This window comes from Tachypleus tridentatus, unplaced genomic scaffold (genome assembly GCF_004210375.1).
Source record: "Tachypleus tridentatus isolate NWPU-2018 unplaced genomic scaffold, ASM421037v1 Hic_cluster_1, whole genome shotgun sequence".
NCBI lineage: Eukaryota > Metazoa > Arthropoda > Merostomata > Xiphosura > Limulidae > Tachypleus > Tachypleus tridentatus.
Genome location: NW_027467777.1, coordinates 16220803 through 16229560, shown reverse-complemented (window position 1 = coordinate 16229560; position 8758 = coordinate 16220803).

The window sequence follows — 8758 nt, the reverse complement described above, 5'->3', positions numbered from 1 at the left end:
GTGTATCAAAAACTATAAATGCTTAATCAATTAATGTCATTTAAATAATAAACTAATCAATATTATTGGTTCTAATCATTACTACTTTAAAAATGTCTAAAAACTGATTTGTTGAAATAGCAATTAAATCAACCATCATTAAAGTAATGAACTGACTAAAATCAGTCTCAGATAATTCACCATTTTTTTTCACTATTCCAACTATCCAAGCAATCAAAACACTATCATTATATTTGTTTGTTGTTAAGCACAAAGCTACATAAGGGTAGGTGTGAGGATGCTTTGTGATTTAAGTTTCAGCTTAAATTTCCATTGCCATTAAATATGCTCATACCATCATAGATACTGCAAAGCTATTGACGCTCTCTCTCACTAACTTTGAGCTGCTCACTTGAGGGAAGGATGGTAGTACAACTTACAAATTGTCTGATTATTTAAGTATTAAATAAAGTGTAAATTATGAACAGAACACATTAGCAAAGTGAAATGTACATACATACATATCCCATTCATATTAAACAGGCCAGAACCACCTGAAATGCAGTAACATTATCAGCATAAAGACAATGAGAGGTAGCACAAGAAGTGGAGTAACCATCAAGTGCACCCACCATGATCCACAACACTAAAATAGTGCACCTGAGGCAAATTAAATGATAGATCAGAAACACCATAAACACATGTGAAGACTTATGTTAATTGGTTCAGCTCTAAATATAAAATTCAACTGCTGGGAACTGACATCCATAGTGAAATAGGATAGAGTCTCAACTGAAAGGGTAGACTGCATTCATACCATCACACTACATGTGTGAGTACATTTTGTTGATTGATGCAGCTCTAAATCCAAAATGCAACTGCTAGTAACCAACTTCCAGGCTGGGGTAGGATGACAGAACCCAATCATTATGATGGTACACTCCAAGTCTATAACATCCCCTTGAACAAACCCATTAAAAGATGGAACATTCATCTGGAGGACATCTCTTCATCTACACCAACAGAACACCACCACCCTAATCTCATTGAATAGTCTTTATTGTTTATATTGTACATCTCTCATTCAGGAGAATGCATTCATGGTCCAACACCCCAGCAGCTTCACACTGGAGAGTGGTAAGGAATCTCTGACTACACTTTAAGAAACATGGAGGGAAAATGCAGTGATAATTTATTTAATGTAATGAATGGCAGTGATAAGAAGAAATTATTGTCTGCTTTATCCATGAAGACCATGGGTTAGTACAGTCTGGAACAGGCATATTTATAAGGCATAAATATTATGAGAAATAACCCATGAGTAATCTTATGGAACACCTCATCTCTAGTTTATGTAATTGTAATGAACAATGTGCATCTGCAGTCAATGAAATTATGAAAGTAAAAATTAACAATGTGGATTTTAGTACAATTCTAAGTGATTTAAAGCATACCTGGACAGCCACCACTTGCTAAAGCAGGATCCTGGTCAAATTATGTGACAGGCTCATGAAAAACAGTATATATAAACAAAAAAAAGAAAACTTACCCAGATACAGTTTCCCCCAATATTTGTTTGGCTTCGGTTTGTTTTGAATTTCACACAAAGCTACACAGTGGGCTACTCTTTTACCAATGAACAGTAAGGTTGACCATAACACTGTAATGCTCCTACAGCTGAAAGGGTGAGCATTTTTGGTGTGAAGTAGATTGAACCCACAACCCTCAAATTCCAAGTCAAATGGTCTCCCTGAAGAGAGAAGGATGTTGATAGATAAAAGACAGTACCCTGAAAATGAAGAAACAGCTACCCAAAGCAGATAATGGGAGATGAACATATTAGGTGTAGTCCAAGTGCTCAACAAAATACCTCCAATGGATAACCTAGTTGAGATGCAGGAGGAGTGAAAATACCAGGAATTTATTATAAGAAGAAAACAAAGGAATAAATGCCAATTGAATCAAAATTAAAACACAACAGTTAAGGGTGGGCAAAACAAATCATGAACAGAGGAATGATGCAAAGAAATAAAACTGCAGAAAATAAGGTCTATAGCAAGTACCCTTGAAAGCATTGAAGCAACCCAGAGCATGTACATGACAAAGAATGTTTTCTAAATCCAATCAAGAATAAAGATGTAAGATGGCAAGAAACCAAATGACAAAAATATTAAATTTGAGACTCCAAAGTATAGATTAGTAAAATCAATCCAGAACAAAAATAACAAAGCCAAAACAGCCATGAAAACCAGATCTGTGCTGGCTAGGACAAGTTGGTTGGTTTGGTGTTTTGACACAAAGCAAACCTAGACTATCTGTGCCAAACATCTGGTAAAAAGTTAAAATTAGTAAAATTCACAAAAGGAAATTAAGGTAAAACAAAAAAAAGTTTAATTTTTGAATTAAAAATATAAATATCATTAAAACCAAATTTTCATCTAGTCTACAGCAGTGAGTGAAAACTACAGTAATACAAATTGTAAAGAACTTTCTCTAGCATAATTGTAATCATCATAACTCGCCAGGAAGACTAACAGGTAAATTTAACAACCACTGTCAGTCACATGAAGTTGGCTTTTACAGTCCTGGTTTCAAGTTATTTGGTGTTATGACCATTTTCTAATATCAAATAAAACTAGATGTACTTTGATTCTTAAAAGGGAGTCACATTAAAAAAGGTCAAATGTATAAATTAAAAAAGTTAAATAGCATTAAAAAGATTAATTTAAAAAACTAAAAACACTTCAAAAGTAGAAGGTGTCACCATTGCCAATGACACTATCTAACATTACGGATAAACACTGGGACAGAACATGTTTAAAATGGTGCCATCTTTGAGAATGGCAATGACAGCAAGACAGTAAAATGTGGCTTATTGTGATCTGAGTGTTACATAGACAACACATTAGTGCATCAGTCCCACAAAAAAAAAAACAATGAGTTAAGAAAGTGTGACCAATGCGTAGTCTAGTTAAAACAACTTCCTCTTTCCAATCCTTACGGAAGCAAGTCCAATAGAGGGTCTAATTTGGAAAAGCTTGTTTTCACGTTGCTCACACACCAAGTTGACTACCAACCGCACAGGTCCAAGCCTAGAATACAGGACCATAATCCATGTATGGAACAGGCACAGCTGTGATAGTGCCAGAGCAGATAGATGTAGCTGCAGTGTTTGCGAGCTCATTCCCATAAATACCAACGTTGTCCTCTATCCAGAAATACTGGATAGAAGTAGATGTTAAAGAGAAATGGACCAGTTGGGTTTGAATATCTCTTGCGAACTCACGGAAGTGGTTCCAAGGCCAGTAGAGAACTAAGCAAGTCAGTACAAATAGTGCAATTTGAGTACTGCTTAGCTTCTATGTGATCCAGAGCAAGATAAATGGCATACAATTCAGTAGCAAGCACAAAAGCTGGAGAGGGGATTTTGTGCACAACCACTGAACCACAACAAGCCATGGCAGAGCCCACATAGTTACCCGATTTCAAAACATCTGTATAAATATAAATGAAAGGATAAGTCAAAAGATGTTCAGCAAATAGCAGACAGTATTTCCAATCAGGAATGTGTGCTTTTCTCAGATAACTTAAAAAACAGGTCACATTTGGAGACTGCAAAAAGCCATGGTGGGTGGGCTGACCAGTGGATACAGCAATGTTATCCAAGGACAGACCCAATTCATCCAACTGCACATGGATACAAAGGCCAAAAGAAGCAATGGCAGATCATCTGTTCTGAAATTCTGAAAAAGTATAACCCACTGAAGTAGGAAAAAACAACCCTAGGTGGGATGCTTTGGTAAGGAACGAAGTTTTGAAGCATACAGTAAAGACAATTGGAAATGGCAGAGGTGCAAAGAAGGTTCATGAGACTCTGTGTATAAGCTCTGAACTGGTGAAGTGCAGAAAGCCACAGTGCAGAGCCAAAGTCCTTGATGTTGAATGGGGTCCAGCATCTTTAAGGCCGAAGTCCTGGCAGAGCCACAGACCAGTAATTCATAGTTGAATTTTGATTGAACAAGAGCAGAATATATCTTTAGCACAGAACATCGATCCTCTCCCCAAGTGGTGGAAGAGAGGACATGGAGGATGTTCAATGCTCTTGTACATTTGACCCATAGCTGCTTGATGTGTGGGATAAACGTCAGCTTACGGTCAAAGATAAGCCCCAAAAAACTTTGTCTCAGGGACCACAGGCAGCAGAACTTCACCAATACAGAGTTCATGATCAGGATGAATACCCCGTTCGCAGCAAAAGTGCATGCAAACTGTTTCAGAGAGAGTAGTTAAAGCCGTATGCTGTGGTCCACTTCAGTAAATAATTGAGGGTAGTCTGTAGCTGCAGCTCAACATACCTCATGTTCAATGACGAACACGAGATCTAAAAGTTGTCAAAATAGAGCCCATTTGCAACAGTAAGAGGAAGATGTTCAGTGACAGCATTAATCTTTATACTGAAAAGTGTGACACTCAAAACACAGCCCAGAGGGACTCCAAGTTCCTGTAGAAAAGAATGAGAAAGCGTCAAACACACACAAGCTTGGAATCACCTGTCAATTAAACAATTTTTTAATAAAAATGGGCAAACTCGTATACATGGAGGTCTTGCAAAATGGCATACCTCCATGTTGTATCATAAGCCTTCTCAATATCAAAGAATACTGATACAAGATGTCATTTGAAAAAGGCTTCTCTGATTGACATTTCAAGTCAAATTAGGTAGTCCATGGTAAAGCTCTGTCATTGGAACCAACACTAGGTGGGCTATAGAAAGTTGTTTCATTTGAGGAACCAAACAAGACAAGCATTAACCATCCTCTCTAAGGTCTTACAGAGACAGTTCGTCTAAGCAAATGGACAATAGTTTCAAGGAATCTTGAGATCCTTCCCAGGCTTAGAGAAATGTAGGATAATAGCCTGGTGCTAGGCATCAGGAAAAACATTAAAAACAATCAAAAGAATAGCAAGAAAAGCAGGAGATAGATGGCACAGCATTTCATAGTGTACATCATCAGGTCTGACCAATGTATTGCCAGACCAAGAAGGACCAGTTTAAGTTCCACCAGTGTAAAGGGACGATTATGGTCATAGAAATAATCAGCTCAAAAGGAAAGAGGTGAATGCTCTTCCCAAGTCTTGATGGCTAAGAAAGTGGAGGAAGAAGCAGAAATGCTAGATACCCAGCAAAATCTTTCACCTACAGTATCAGCAATGCTCCAGGTATCAGCTACTTCCCAGCTATCAGAGAGCAAGATCAAGAGGGGGGACAAAATAATATTGCTCACTGACCTTTCAATTCTAGTCCCATATGACTTTGGAACTGGTGATAGAAGATATGCTGTTTGTGAACTTAATCCAAGGTTCCTTCTGGCTTTGACAACTTACCCACTGAGCATGTGCACAGGCCTGCTGAAAAGCAATGCAATGCGAGAGTGTGGGACAACATGGAAAATGTGTCATGGTTTCAGGAATACACTGAGCAGGTGCCTGTATAATAGAGTCAGTCACTGCTGCCACACAGTCATCCACTGATGGCTTACAGACAATGGCAGGATCAAGTTCTGCAAGAGCAGTGAAAGAGGGCCAGTTTGCATGATCCAGCTTCCACCAGGGAATGCGGGTCAGGTGGCATCAACCATGGCCAGTCTCTCTCAAAATTATAGGAAAATTATCACTGTTTCGTGGATTATTGTCAACCCTCCATGAAAAATGGGAGAATAGTGAAGGGGAGCAAATTGAGAGATCAATAGTAGTAAAGAACTGACTAGGTACATGAAAATAAGTAGAAGAACCAGTACTGAAAACAGAAATGTTGTGATCAGAGAGCACATGCTCTACAGAGCAACTCCTCCTCTCAATATCACCATTCCCCCAGAGGAGATGATGTCCACTGAAGTCCCCCAGGATCAAAATGGGAGATGACAACTGTTCAATGAAAGCATCAAAGTCTGACTTGTCATAGGTCTCTCCAAGTATAGAGAACAAAGAGTGATGGTACGACCCACAGAAACACGTATGGCTATTGCCTCAAAGGGTGTGTCGAGTGGCAAAGACAAGATCGGCACATGCTAATCAACCAACAGTGCTACCCTCCCATGCACTAGTCCATCACACAGCCTGTAATTTCTGAACAAAGAAAACTGCTGAAAGGTGATTGTATCGGTAGGCTTCGGAAATGTTGCCTGTAAGGAAAGATATACAGGATGGTAGGAAGCAATTAGTGTTTTGATGTTATCCAGATTAGAACATAAATCTCCACAATTCCATTGTATAAAGATGGCCATTTTTATTTATATGTAGGCGAACTGGGTGGAGAATCCTTCTTTTTATGAACACGTCTTTTTTCTTTACTGTCTTTATTCGAGAGAGATCTATCAACCTCCATGGATCCTGCTCTGCGTCGATTGGACAGGTCTATGCTACTGGAAGAGGATTCCAGTGACTGAGAACATGAATAAATGATCGTTTTGCATCTTGGGGTGGGAGAAGATGTATTCGAGGAAATGCCTGTGCCTGGAACCACAGGAAGTGGATCTTTGAATTTGTTAGAATGTATGTAAGGAACATAGATGGGTATTGAAGTTAATTCATCAACTTTTTTAACCATGGAGGTCAAAAAACTTTTCATTTGTTTTGAGAATGATTCTTCTGGAGGTACAGAAAGATCCATCTGCACTCCCACTGTAGTAGTTTGAGATGAAGTGATAGACAGCAACTTTCAAGCCTCAGGATAAGTAATGTTAAGAATCGTTTTCAAACACTGCACCTCTTTTTCTTCCAATCATTTAGGGCAAGAAAGAAAGTAGGATGGGTGAGAACCATAGCAGTTGACACAATGAAGGTCTGTTTCACACTCATAGGCATCATGGTCCTTGCCACCTCAACGAGCACACATCAAGGAACCACAACATGACATCTTTGAGTGACCAAACTACTGACACTGGAAACATCTGAGAGAATTTGGAATGTATGGCCGTACCCTGCAATTAAGATAACCTGCCTTGATGGTGGCAGATAAACGTGGTGATGTAAAGATCAGAAGGAGGATTTTGATTGGCATCATAATTTGCAAGTGGAGATATGCCTTACTGCAGAAACTCCTTGGGTGGAGAAACCAGCAAAAATTTCTCCAACTCGGGGATGTTCTTCACATCCCTCTCAACAATAATTCCTTGTGATAAATTCAAAGTAGCATGAGGTGTAATCTCAATAGTTATATCCCTAATCGCCTTTGAATACAAGAGGAGTTCCCTGTGTTGAGATGTGGATGTTTCCACCAATATGTCACCAGATTAAAGCTTCTTTACTGAATGAAAAAGGGAGACATTTGCCCTAAAGGTCTGTCTGAAAGAGAATGTATGATAAGAAAATGAGGTACAACAAGTGTTACAGATGTTGAAGATTGCTGCTCTGAATCTTGAAGACAAGGTTGTTTACCTATAGATTGTTTTTCCATTATTTTATTCAAGTTTTTATTTGGAGGATTCATAATAAAAAAAAGGAATATTTTGGTGCCCACTGGCCCCACCCACCATGGAGACCTACAAGGGGATGCACTACAATGTCAAACAAAGACAATACAGCAACGCCAGGGTTTCGTGAGCACTATACCCAAACACTAGTATCAGATACAATGTCCACAACACCTGTTGAGAACATTCAACACTGGTACATGGTTGACCCTAGCCCAAGTGAACTAGCTGATTGACCCAAGGGGGCCCACTCCAAGGCTGTCAGTCTACAGGAATTCAAGACCAAAGTGGTATGTTAGAGTTGAACCCCTCAACCACCAGGATCCTCTCCTCCCCTTCACGGGCTGCCACACATGGCAAACATAAGGGTGGATGTTTAGATACCAGAAGAGGCAAACTGAAAGAACAGAACCTCCCCTAGGAGGTACCCTCACCACATACAGGAATCCACACCAAGGGGAGCTAGGACAGAACAATAAAAAAGACCTAACACAGAGTAGCATGGATAATCAAAATTACCTTGGGAAAATGACTGACAGAATGTGAAACACTAAAAGTTATAAACAGGATCCAATCCTGTCTGAATGTATTGATATCCAAGGTATGTGGAAGAGTAATGTACTAGAGACCAAAAACAAACCAAGTAATCTGGAATTGAGAAAGGAGTCAAATGCAAAAAGAGAGTTTTTGCTGAAGTTTCTTAATGCACTATTCAAAACAGTATTCTGTTAAAAAGATCACTATTTTAGCCCTTACTTTATGACTATGAGTTTGAAACATTGTTTTGATATAATGCTACAGTTTATAGAATAAACTTGTTTAGACTTTATTCCTCTAAGAATAGAACATGACTTTAATTTATGATAAGTAATGAATTTATTTCAGTGTTATTGAAAATAGTGCAATAAATATTGAATGTTATAATTTACAAGTGTTCTGACAAACTGTGGAACTTAAAGGAATTTAATTAATTTGAAGAAAGTAAATTTTTCCACACTGTGGAATAAGAACACAGAATATAAAATGGAAAATGTTTTATAATCACATTAAAGGAGGAAACATTAGAAGAGATTCTCCATCTAATGTAGTTCTCACTTCAAATGCAAGTTTATCCTGAAAATTAAAATATTTTTGTATGCGAGAGAAGTGAATTTACAACATTTGTGTACAAACCTTATATGCATGCCAGTATTTTTAGAGGAATTTAGAGAACCTAATACTTTAAGAAGAGCTCATGAAATGAATTAAGAAATACTTTTGTTTTTTGAAGAAGGTACACAAAACATAAGAACTCCATGGTTATGGTA